A 12156-nucleotide genomic window follows, 5' to 3' on the forward strand; every position below is an offset into this window, starting at 1 on the left:
TGTACTGTTGCCCATTTCTGCGTTAAAATGGTTACCTTTAATTCAGGAACAAATAATTAAAAACTTAGACTTATGAGGTTGGTTTATTAGTAGGTTCTTCCCTAACCATCTGTATACTTGACAGTAAAATTAAACTATGCCAGTTAATAATATTCTAATTTGTAATATTGTGTAAGTATATATTACTGTGAACTGTGTTTTGAGTTAGTAGATGTTCGGGAAATTACAACCTAAGTTTGAAAAATAACTTATATAAAATATATTATTTGACATTGGGTAATTCTGTACAGTTTTCTGTGGAAAAGAGAAGAAGTGCTATAATACAGAGGGGTATGTATGTGTTTACTGTATTCTTGAATTTTCCTCCCTCATCCCAGGGGCATGCATGTTAGGTTACTTGGCCACTTTAAATCGACGAAGGGGGTGTGTGTGTTACTGTGTCATAAAAGGAAGACTGGCATCCCATCAAAGCTGGCTTCTGCCTTGTGCTGGATTCTGCTGGGAAAAGATCCTGCCTCCATGGCCATAAACTGTATTCGGTGCCCTCAGTTATGGGTGGATGGATAGCACAAGTGCCAGGAAGTAGCTATTTTTGTTGGCTGATATGAAACAGTGTAACGTAAAATGATTCTGGTGATCACTGCACCAACTCTCCATTAGTAATACCTGACGTTATCTGAAAATCACTTAACTGCTTGCTACAGTGGCACTATTACACAGGCCATTTCTAATAGCTAAAAAAGTAACAAAACTGAACTGCCTCCTGAGGTGATTTCAAGCTCAACTCTAGAAAGCCAACTGATTGCCACTACATTTATATTACCACAAAATTACCCCATTATTATGTGATCAGCCTCGGGGGCATTCCTGGCACCACACTGAAATTTAACTAGCAAATCAATGCTGTAGTCAGCACAATGTTCAGTCCATTTAGAAACAGTTGCTGCAGTCCATATCTCACCCCTCCTAAGTTGTGGGCCTGCAGTACTAAAAGGCGCCTTCTTTACTTTTTAGCTAGATTACGGCTATTCTCTTTAAGTGGTTCAAAGTGTGGTCAGATTACATTAATTTCATAATGCTGTTGCCAAATGCCTAACTTGGAGAAAACCTCATTAACACAGAATTGTTTAGCTGGCTTGACTGCACTGGCTTCTTGCCTGATAGTGAATGATCTTCAAATCAATGCCACTGATTTACTAAGCTGTAAATGCCATCATTCCAGACTACCTTCAGGATGCTTAGATTGATAGATTAATCCTCCTAAACATACTTTCTCTCTACTCCAATGCCTCATTCTGTAATACTTTGGAAATGTTCACTTACACTATCTTTGGAACTCATATTCTAGGAACTGTTTAGGTCAGCTTGTGATGTTTTTTCATGGGTAGAGTTTCCTTTATATTTGAAATTATAGATTTTCTAGATGTGTTTTTACTATATTCTGTATCTGTACTAATGTGGACTGAGTTTATCAACTCTTGCTATTAATCTAAATTCAATAGATTTTTACTTTTGTACAGAAGGCCCTTCTGAATATTTGTTTTCATGCATAGTTGAATTACCCCACAGTGATCACTCTTTCATTCTTCAGTGTGCTATACATACCCTGACTGAATCCATGAAAGAGTGTAGTAGTTGGGTCCACATGGCAGCTTTTTTGGGGATTGACCTACCTGGGCTAGATGGTTTATCGTGTCATCAGGCACTCAAAAGTGAACAATACTACCAGACCTAATTATACACGTATAAGTATACACATTTCAAGCAAAAATCTCTAAAATATAAATGAAAATACCATAATTGTTCTCTGTCTGTCCTCTCGGCTTGGCATAAATAACCATCCCTATTAGGAGCACATCTCTCCAGGCATCATACAGCACCTATTAAAAGCATTTACCGTCTTGGAAATTTTTATATGTTGTTGTTGTTGACAACATATGACTCAGGCGCCACCACGAGTGGCAGCCATTTCAGCAGCTCCGTGTACGACTTTATTTTTCTACCTTTTTTCTCTATTTTACTGATCACTCCTATCACTTTCTTTTATGTGGACTCGTTCCCTGGACACTTTTTACTACTTGGACATGGATTTTTACATGCCAAGACTCATCTATTCAAGTAGTCAACTTCAAGCGCTGAGAACAAATGCCCACGCCAGTGTGGTTCCTTATTCACCTGACGAGGTAAGAAGGCGGTATCATGGCAGCAGAGTTGGAGCTAAGCTTTCGAGAAAGTGGCATTTCAAGCCTTCGGTTCCTTCTGTGATCCTGGGAAATGTGAACTCGCTACCAAATAAAATCGACGAACTGGCCATGCTGGTGAAAAATGTCAGGACCTACAGAGAATGCAGTTTGTTGTGTTTTTGTGAAACGTGACTAACAACTACCATCCCAGATGCTAACGTGGAGCTACCTAGGTTTAGCACAGTTAGAGCGCACAGAGACGCAAGTACCTGCAGGAAGCAGAAAGGAGGAGGACTCGCTCTCTATGTGAATACAAGGTGGTGCAACTCTGGACATGTAAACGTCAAAATCTCCACTTGCTGCAGGGACATCAAACTGTTAGCCTTAAGACTGTGTCCCTATTATTTGCCAACAGAGTTTGGACATTGTTGTTATTGTTTACATCCCTCCTCGGGCGGACATGGACATAGCGGGTGACATCATCCATTTCTTTGTTGCTGAATTACAAGCACAGCACCCTGAGGCGCTTCTGCTAATCGCTGGACAAAACATTACCTGCCTTCTCGCAGTATGTGGATTGTAACACCCTGGGAAATAGGACTATTGACCTACTGTATGCAAACGTTAAAGACGCATACAGCTCCACCCCATTGCCTGCGCTTGGGAAAGCAGATCATAACCTGGTTCTGCTTCAGCCTCACTACAAACCAAGAGTGAGGGCGCTACCTACAACCACACGATCATTCAGGAAGTGGTCCTCTGAGGCAGAGCAGGCTCTGAGAGACTTCTTGGGAACTATGGACTGGGATATCCTGCAGGGGTCACATAGTGAGAACATTGAGGAGGTTGTTGACTGCACTACTGACTACATCAACTTCTGTATGAACATTGTAGTTCCAGGAAGATCAGTATGCTGCTATGCTAACAACAAACCATGGATTACAAGTGACATCAAAGGCCTTTTGAACCAGAAGAAAAGGGCTTTTAAAGGCGGTGATCAGCATGAGCTCAAGCGCGTGCAGATGGAACTCCAAGTCCAGCTCAGGGCAGCGAAGGAGCAGTACATGAGAAAGCTGGAGCAGAAGTTGCAGAATAACAGCATGAAGGAAGTGTGGGATGGGATGAAGATCATCACTGGCTGCAGCTCGAAGTGGGGTGTCACCATCGAGAGACGTGAAGAGAGCAAACCAAATGAACAACTTCTTTAACAGGTTTGACCACCCTAACCCACTCTCACCTTGGAGTACTGCACCCTCCACCCATCCTCCTGCTGATACCAGCATAGGTGAGACATCCCCACCCACAATTACAGCAGCCCAGGTAAGTAGAGAGCTGACTAGACTTCGTGCCAGCAAAGCAGTGGATCTAGATGGAGTATCGCCACGACTGCTGAAGGCCTGTGTGCTGGAGCTGGGAGTCCTCTACAGCGCATCTTCAACCTGAGCCTGGAACAGGGGAGAGTCCCGAGGCTTTGGAAAACATCTTGTATCACCCCAGTCCCAAAGGTATCACATACTAGTGAGCTAAATGACTTCCGGCCTGTCACTCTGACGTCACATGTCATGAAGGCCATGGAGTGGCTGCTGCTTCGCCACCTGAGGCCACAGGTCCGCCACACCTTCGACCCTCTGCAGTTCGCATACAAGGAGAAGGTGGGAGCGGAGGATGCCATCGTCCATATACTACACCGATCCCTCTCCCACTTGGACAGAGGCAGTGGTGCTGTAAGAATTATGTTTCTGGACTTCTCTAGTGCCTTCAACACCATCCAACCTCTGCTCCTTAGGGACAAGCTGACAGAGATGGGAGAAGATTGATACCTGGTGGAATGGATCGTGGACTATGTTAAAGACAGACCTCAGTATGTGCGTTTCGGGAACTGCAGATCTGACATTGTGGTCAGCAACACCGGAGCGCTGCAGGGGCCTGTACTTTCTCCAGTCCTGTTCAGCTGATATACATCAGACTTCCAATACAACTCGGAGTCCTGCCACGTGCAAAAGTTTGCTGATGACACTGCTATCATGGGCTGCATCAGGAGTGGGCAGGAGGAGGAGTATAGGAACCTAATCAAGGACTTTGTTAAATGGTGCGACTCAAACCACTTACACCTGAACACCAGAAAAACCAAGGAGCTGGTTCAGGATGCCTCACGCCTGGACAAACTGGTGAGGAAGGCAGGCTGTATTGTAGGCACGGATAACATAAGTCTGCTGGACATCTTACCTTGTAAAAAAGCAAATGTCTCTGTCTGAGCCATTAAAATGGTGAATGTCAAACCACTGCTTCATTCTACAGGACTCTGTTTCCTAAGCTCGAGGATCTCTTCCCTATACGACATGTTTTCATCAAGTGCTACAACTGTTGGACTCACAGCCCAAGCGTAGCCGTAGTCCTCTAGGATTTTCTCATCCTCCACCTCACCCAGTGTGTCATCTTCCATTGGTTGCTTTCTCCTCTTCCAAACCCCTGATCTTGAAAGTGGAATGGAGAAATCGCACCACTTAAACAATGCAGGGACCGCTCCCTTCTTCAACAGTCTCAGACTCAGGCTCAAAAAATCCTCTTTTTTTTAAAATTCCACATACAAACATTGGGTTCCTACATCGAAGTGAAATGTATTAAAACTAAGTACCTTGTATTTGCTGGAAGCTTAACATAAAGTAACACATCAATGTTCAGCTGTAGAGCTCTCTGTATGCTGAAACTTAAACTTCTTTTTCTTGGACATTCTCGCCACTAAACAAAAAACACAACCGCTGTACAGACAATGAAAGTGACTGAGCTGGCCGAGATTTCACCGGAAGTATGTCAGCACTACTGGTGCATATGGCCTATTGAGATCTGGACTCTGATTTAGCCAACCTGGGACATGAATATTGTTGTTTTTAAACCATACCTATGTAGCTTTAACGTAATGATTGGTATTATTGTCTAGCTCAGAGGCATCAAACTCCAGGCCTGGAGAGCCGCAGTGGCTGCAGGTTTTCATTCTAACCCTTTTCCTAATCAGTGACCTGTTTTTGCTGCTAATTAACTCTTTAACTCTCTAAGGATTCAGTCCTCTGAATTGATTCTTTTCTTCATTAAATGACAGCCAAACAGAAATGAGACTTGAAATGAGCCAACAGATGACCAGCTAAACTGGGATTTCAAACTCCAACCAATTTCGTTCCAACCAATCTCTTAATGAGAAGCTGATTCTTGTTGTTAACTAAAATCATTATTTAATTCCATGGCTTGTTGCTGCTCTCATTCTGCCATAGCAGACATTTCCAAAACTGTCAATTTTTCTGTTTTTCCTAAGAACAGAGTCAAGATGTTTTGATGACCTGAGCAGATGAACCTTAGTGAGGCCTTCACCTCTCTTTATTTTCAGATACTGTGTGATGGGCACAGGTGAGCTGGTCATGTGGCGGCTTGTTTTGTGTCTCATTGTTTGGTTTTTCATTAAGGAAAAAGAGACAACTAAGGAGCCTGAGTCAAGTTAATTAAAATTAAGGCAAAAGAAGTTAATTAGCAACACAAACTGGTCCCTAATGAAGAAGATCGTTAGAATGAAAACATGTAGCCACTACGGCCCTCCAGGACTGGAGTTTGATGCCTGTGGTCTAGCTGGAAAACAAATCTCCCAACACGCAGGTTTGTTGCAGACTGCATCATGATTTCCTCATGGATTTCCCTTTATTTTGTCTTCATTCATTTTACCCACTACTATCACATGCCTTTCAGGAACTTCTACACACGGAGATACATCCTGATGGCATGATGCTGCTATCACCATGTTTCCCAAAGCAGATGGTTTATATTTGATAACTAGCCATCCCCCATGGCTCCACCCACATAGTAGTGAAACAGGATAGTGAGAAGGGCCCTGTCTGGCTCCCCACTCCTGACATCACGCTTCCCCCTCCTCTCAGCCCACAGCCTACAATATGTCTCGGATTAGCGCGAATATATTGCACCTGCAAGTGAAGTCTGATTCTTAGTGCAATGAGAGAAGTCGCAAAATCAACCAGAATGTTCAAGTAAATTAGAGAAAAAAAACTGATTTAAATCCGTTAATTAGTTTTCTCATTTGCTAGCTAAGCAGTGGTAAGACTTGTGTGTGAGTGAGGAAGTCACTGCCCCCCTCCCCTTGGCCCACTGCATGTCTCTCGGATTCACACAAATAAATCAGTACCGCAAGCAAACTATGATACATAGCACAATGAGAGATATCGTAAAATCAGCCGGAATGTTCAAGCAAATTATAGAAAAGCTAGCTGTGTAAGCCCGTGCTGTAAAAAGCCTGGGTTCTAGAAACTATTGAAATCGTCACAAAAAAATATTGAAATGTAGAGATGTCACGTAATTGAAAGGAACTACTCTGGGCATCTTTCTCATAGGAGGTTTCGTTTTGCCAACATGCTTGCATCTCTTGTGTAATAGCGGCTAAGCGATTTTTGTCTTTCTTCAGAGGTTTTGTTTTGCCGATGTGCTCACCTCGCTGGTGTATTAGTGGCGGGAGGAAGAGTAAAATGGATACTGTTTTGCCGATGTGCTCGCCACACTTGTGTAACAGTGGATAAATGAGTGACTCCCTCCTCGGATATTTAATTTTGCTGACGTGCTGGCCTCGCTTGCGTATCCTTGGAGGTGGAGCCCTTACTCCGATTGCACCGGACAGACACACACACTTCCACATGTAGATCTATACTAATAAAAGGCAAAGCCCTCACTCACTCACTCACTCACTCATCACTAATTCTCCAACTTCCCGTGTAGGTAGAAGGCTGAAATTTGGCAGGCTCATTCCTTACAGCTTACTTACAAAAGTTGGACAGGTTTCATTTCGAAATTCTACGCCTAATGGTCATAACTGGAAGGTATTTTTCTCCATTAACTGTAATGGAGTTGAGCTGGAATGACGTGGGGGGGCGGAGTTTCGTGTGACATCATCACGCCACCCACGTAATCACGTGAACTGACTGTCAACGCAGTGTGTAGAAAACCAGGAAGACCTCCAAAAAGCGATTAAGAAAACATGCATTATATAATTGAGAAGGCAGCGAAACAATAAGAAGCGAGCGAGTGACATATACTACCATATTCATGAGTACTGCTACCTCGGAAAGAAAGCAAGGTGTAAACCTAAACTTTAAATTAAGTTCATAGACAGGCTACGCTGGCGTTTCACATGCCCACAGGTAATGCGGGATACAAGTTTAATGAGAGGACGCGGGATATAAGCGAGTTTTGATCACTTTGTAACTAAGTTAAAATTGTAGGTGAAGGGGTGTTGTTGTGCAAATTCGAGACTGTGTTTGTGGGGGATTGACAGTTAAGGCGGTTGGGGGAGTCACGTCATCATCTCCCCTCCCATTTACCTCATTTCGCTCTGAGCTGAGTTCCACGGCTAATGCCGTCTTCCGAAGCAACTTCGTCAGACTGCCACCAAATACTCACAAAAAAATCCACAAGTTAATACACACTCTATCTCTCGAGTTTCTCCACACTGAATCCTCCAGGCACTACTTACAAAAGGTTACATTGACAATCGTGTTACGTTATTTTTAAAATCTTTCCTTTTCTTAGCACAAGCACAGCTGAGAAGCTTCATGCATGTGCTCCATAACGTTAAAAATAATGCATTTAATCACACTTTGCATTACAAGCAAAGGGGAGCTTTTGTCAATGCATGATTTCCTGGTACACCGATTACATTGATCAGCGCATCCCGATTCATTTTACCCTCGCACCACCTTAGTTTGAGAAGAAGTATGAAAAATATGAGGTTAACACAGAAAAACAGATCACCAATTCAAGCTTTATGAATAATCGATTAAGCCATCAATAATTGTTTTGGTAAAGCCATCCTCCTCCTTCCATTTTATAATTTTTCCGCCACTAGCCATGATTAAATGAACGGTAAAAAAGTAAGAGCAAAACGAGGGTGACTTATTTAGGCAGGCATATATATGACAGCAACACTCATGACAATGTCAATCATGTTACGTTATTATTAAAATGTTTCCTTTTCTTTTTCATTACTTCTTTAACACACTACTTCTCCTGCGAGGCGCGGGTATTTTGCTATATATATAATATATGAATGACCTCCAAAGAGCGCTGAGACTTTTGATATCATGAACGTGTGTACAAAAACTGGGGTCTCCTGCCCAGCAAAAGTCGAGCAGCCAGCGCGCGTGCATAGCTGTGCCGGCCTTTGAGACGCTGACTGCGCTTCTGCCTTAAGTCAAAGTGAGCACTTTTAATTTTTTCTTCCTCCCCCTGCGCTATAGCCCAGACAAGTGCAAACACGGACCCCTTTTCTACACCACGGCAAAATAATATTAAGGCGATTCACACTTTCTTTTGCACGTATACGATTATGAGGTCCTCACCTCGGATTATGAAGACACGCACACGAGTGGAGGACTGACAGTGCCATCACAGCTGATTAATGGCGGGGCGTCTCACCAGTCTACACAAGACCCACGCGACTGTCCCCAAAAGGCGATCATAACGTCAGCGAACACATCTCTCTATCTATACTAATAAAAGGCAAAGCCCTCACTCACTCACTCACTCACTCACTCACTCACTCACTCACTCACTCACGCACTCACTGACTCACTGACTCACTCACTGACTCATCACTAATTCTCCAACTTCCCATGTGGGTGGAAGGCTAAAATTTGGCAGGTTCATTCCTTACAGCTTCCTTACAAAAGTTGGGCAGGTTTTATATCGAAATTCTACGCATAATGGTCATAACTGGAAGCAGTTTTTCTCCATTTACTGTAATGGAGATGAGCTTCAACGCCGTGGGGGCGGAGTTTCGTGTGACATCATTACGCCTCCCACGTAATCACGCAGTACATAGAAAACTTTCCTTGCAGCTAGACGAAAATAACTTTGTGACGCTGCCACAAAATACACAAAACAATTACTTTGACAATCATGTTACATTATTTTTAAAATGTTTCCTTTTCTTTTTCATAACTTCTTTAACACACGACATCAGCAAGCGGCGGGTATTTTTCTATATATATATATCACAGCGACACTCATAACAGTGACAAAACAATTACATTGACAATCATGTTACGTTATTTTCAAAATGTTTCCTTTTCTTTCTCTTTCCTTCTTTAACACACTACTTCTCCGCTGCCAAGCGCAGGTATTTTGATATATATATATATATATATATAGATAGAGAGAGAGAGAGAGAGAGAGATAGATAGATATGAGAACAACACTCATATCAATGACAAAACAATTACATTAACAATCATGTTACGTTATTTTTAAAATTTTTCCTTTTCTTTTTCGTACCTTCTTTAACACACTACTTCTCCGCTGCGAAGCGCGGGTATTCTGCTATATATTTATATTTAGCACTCAGTCAACAGTAGTTTTCTACACACTCTCTCCAATCTCATCCGCAGTAGCTCATACCTCCTTCGTAGTTATCATAGGCCTTATGGTGGTCTTCTTCACTAGACTTTTTCTTGCATGATCACTCAGTTTTTGTGGATGGCCTGTTCCAAGTTAGATTTACAGTTGTGCTGTACTCTCTCCATTTTTCAGTGACTGATTTAACCAGACTCTGAGGGACATTCATTGCTTTAGAGATTTTCCTGTCTCCATCCCCTGCCTTGTATTTTCCAGTCACTGTTTCACAGAGTTACTTAAGAGTTCTCTTTTTGTCTCTTTAGGTTATGCCATGACACTGACTTTACCATAAGACGGACCTTCCAGGAAATTGAACAGAGGTGCTAACTAACAACTGTGCCCATGTGCCACCTTAAATCATAATTTCATTCTTGGTTAATTGTTTGTTGTTGAAACTGATTGCAGTGTAATCCTCAAAAAATGTAATCTAGTAAGCAAGTCTTAATTAAAGCATGATCAGATATTTTTCAGAAGTTTTATGACCCTTTTGTGTGCACCAATGGATTTTATTGTCCCCTCGTGTGAATTACACTATACCCAGAAGAGCCCCTTCTCTCAGTCTCTTAAAAGATGAAGTAATGAAAGCACAGTGGTGCAATGTCATATTGCGTAGCCCTGAAGCTTTGTTTATGTTCATTGCCTGCACTACCCTCATGTGCAGATGTTTTCATAGGAAAAAAAAAATCGTCATCATGCAGGAAGTTTAAACGCATGTTCAGGAAATTTGGAGAAGTTTTGAAAGGCAGCAATGAAGTTTCTTTTCCTCTTGCATTGTGATTGCAGTGATGCCATTTGGTAACCTGCAGAGATTGTTTTTTTTTTTTAAATTATTACTCAGGCTGTTGTTATTTTGCTTTCTTAACTGTGCAAAACGAACTTCCAAAAAAGGTAGGATACATTTTTGTGTTATTTGCTTGAAAAGTAGGACAATTTCTGTGATTTAAATGTAAAACTGATTAAAAGTGGCAAAGGCCTTAAAAGCAGAGTTTGTTAATCATTTACGTAGCAGCTTTATTTCCTGTCAGTGTGTTTTATTTTTGCAAGCAGAAGAGGCGCGTGCCAAAGGCTCTGACCATTAGTAAGTCTGTTAGAGATGAATAGATATGGGGGTGCATGGAAATCACGTTTTTAAGATGAGTGTTCGCCATCTGAAATGTGAACTGTAGATGTGTCAATGAAATGATCAAAGAGCACTTGGTCATCAGTTTCTTCTGATTTCTGAAGAGTGAGTGGGAGAGCCGCTTTATTTTCAGGAAACATAATAAATCCTTTTTAGTTTTTAATTAAAGCACACGTGACTGATATTGCTTCAATGTGAATCTAGTTTGATGAAAATGGTGGTAGTGCCAGCCGTCAGCTTACAAGCTGATTTACAGCAGTTGCAATCTGCTTAAGTTTAAAATGAAATTCAATTTGGCATCATTATTTTTTGAAAGGTTTAGAAAGTACAGGCAGCTTTTTTAAATAGCAAAAAGTAAATTCAATGCAATTTCCATATTTCTTCTCTAAAAATGTTTGGCTAAAACAATGTACAGAGTGTAGTGGATGGCATGCAGGGTCTGGAGTCTCTGCCAGGATGGACTCTTTTACTAAATAAGCAGATTGTTCCCTGGCTTAGCCAGGAAGGTGGCAGAAAATGCCAGTGTAGCAATGGCATCCCAAGAGGGGTTGGACCGAGGAGCAATACTCGGCTGGGTGGCCAGTGTGATGGAAGAACCAGGGGAGACAACCTGCCAGGGCTACATGCTTCCCCGACATGCAAGGTGGCAGCATCCCTGGGCAACACTACCTATGTGGTCACCTGCAAGGCATGCTGGGAACTATAGTCCCATGGGGCAACCTTGTTGGGTACTGTAGGAATTAATGATCGCTACTTTGTGGGGTTTCCACATGACCCCGATGTGCTTCCCATAGGCCATGCCCTAGCACTGGAAATACTCCTGGGTCTAAGGTAAAAGAATCCGCTCAACCTCATCCAGGAGAGTTGGAGTCAGGTGGAAGAGGACAAAGGTGGCCGGGGGGAGTCCAGGAGAAGAAAGAAAGAAAGAATTGTGATTGTGTTTAACCAGAAGTCTGTTTTGAGGTGTTTGCTGTAATAAAACCTTTTATTTAGATAGATAGATAGATAGATAGATAGATAGATAGATAGTGTGGAGGACTGCCGGCTTCGTGCTCCGGCCCTCACCCCCAGGCCGCCAGGAGGAGCTCTCCCGACAGCAGGATCGTGCCCCGAGTTCCAGCAGGGCCTTATGGACTATGTAATGTTTTTACACAGCCCTGCTGGATACCTTGGGGGCCACCAGGAGTCGCTGTGGGAGGGCTTATGGGCTCTTTTGTGCCTTATGACCCAGGAGTATGTCACGGTCATGTGACGGGAAGGAACGACGTGCTCCTGGGTTGAAGTAAAGGACTGATTGCCCTGACCCGGAAGGAATAAGGAACTGTGGACTGTTGGGACAGAAACACCTCCGGGTCAGGGGCTATAAAAGGGCGGTGCCTCACTCCAGACAACGAGCTGTGCTGGGAGGGAGAG

The 12156-nt window shown here is 42.7% G+C and overlaps 1 protein-coding gene across 4 annotated transcripts in view; it reads left to right on the forward strand.

Annotated features, from left to right (window-relative positions):
* Window positions 1-10335: 10335 nt before the first annotated feature.
* The window catches only part of chst6 (carbohydrate sulfotransferase 6), a 126638-nt gene continuing 124817 nt past the window's right edge, over window positions 10336-12156 (forward strand). For 2 of the 4 annotated variants that reach the window (XM_039763431.1, XM_039763433.1), the window contains exon 1: window positions 10336-10511. The gene's annotated coding sequence lies outside the window, so the exon portion shown is untranslated. The remainder of the gene's footprint in view (window positions 10512-12156) is intronic. The other 2 variants (XM_039763440.1, XM_039763437.1) reach the window with 2 other exon arrangements.

This window comes from Polypterus senegalus, chromosome 9 (assembly GCF_016835505.1).
Source record: "Polypterus senegalus isolate Bchr_013 chromosome 9, ASM1683550v1, whole genome shotgun sequence".
Classification (NCBI taxonomy): Eukaryota; Metazoa; Chordata; class Cladistia; order Polypteriformes; family Polypteridae; genus Polypterus; species Polypterus senegalus.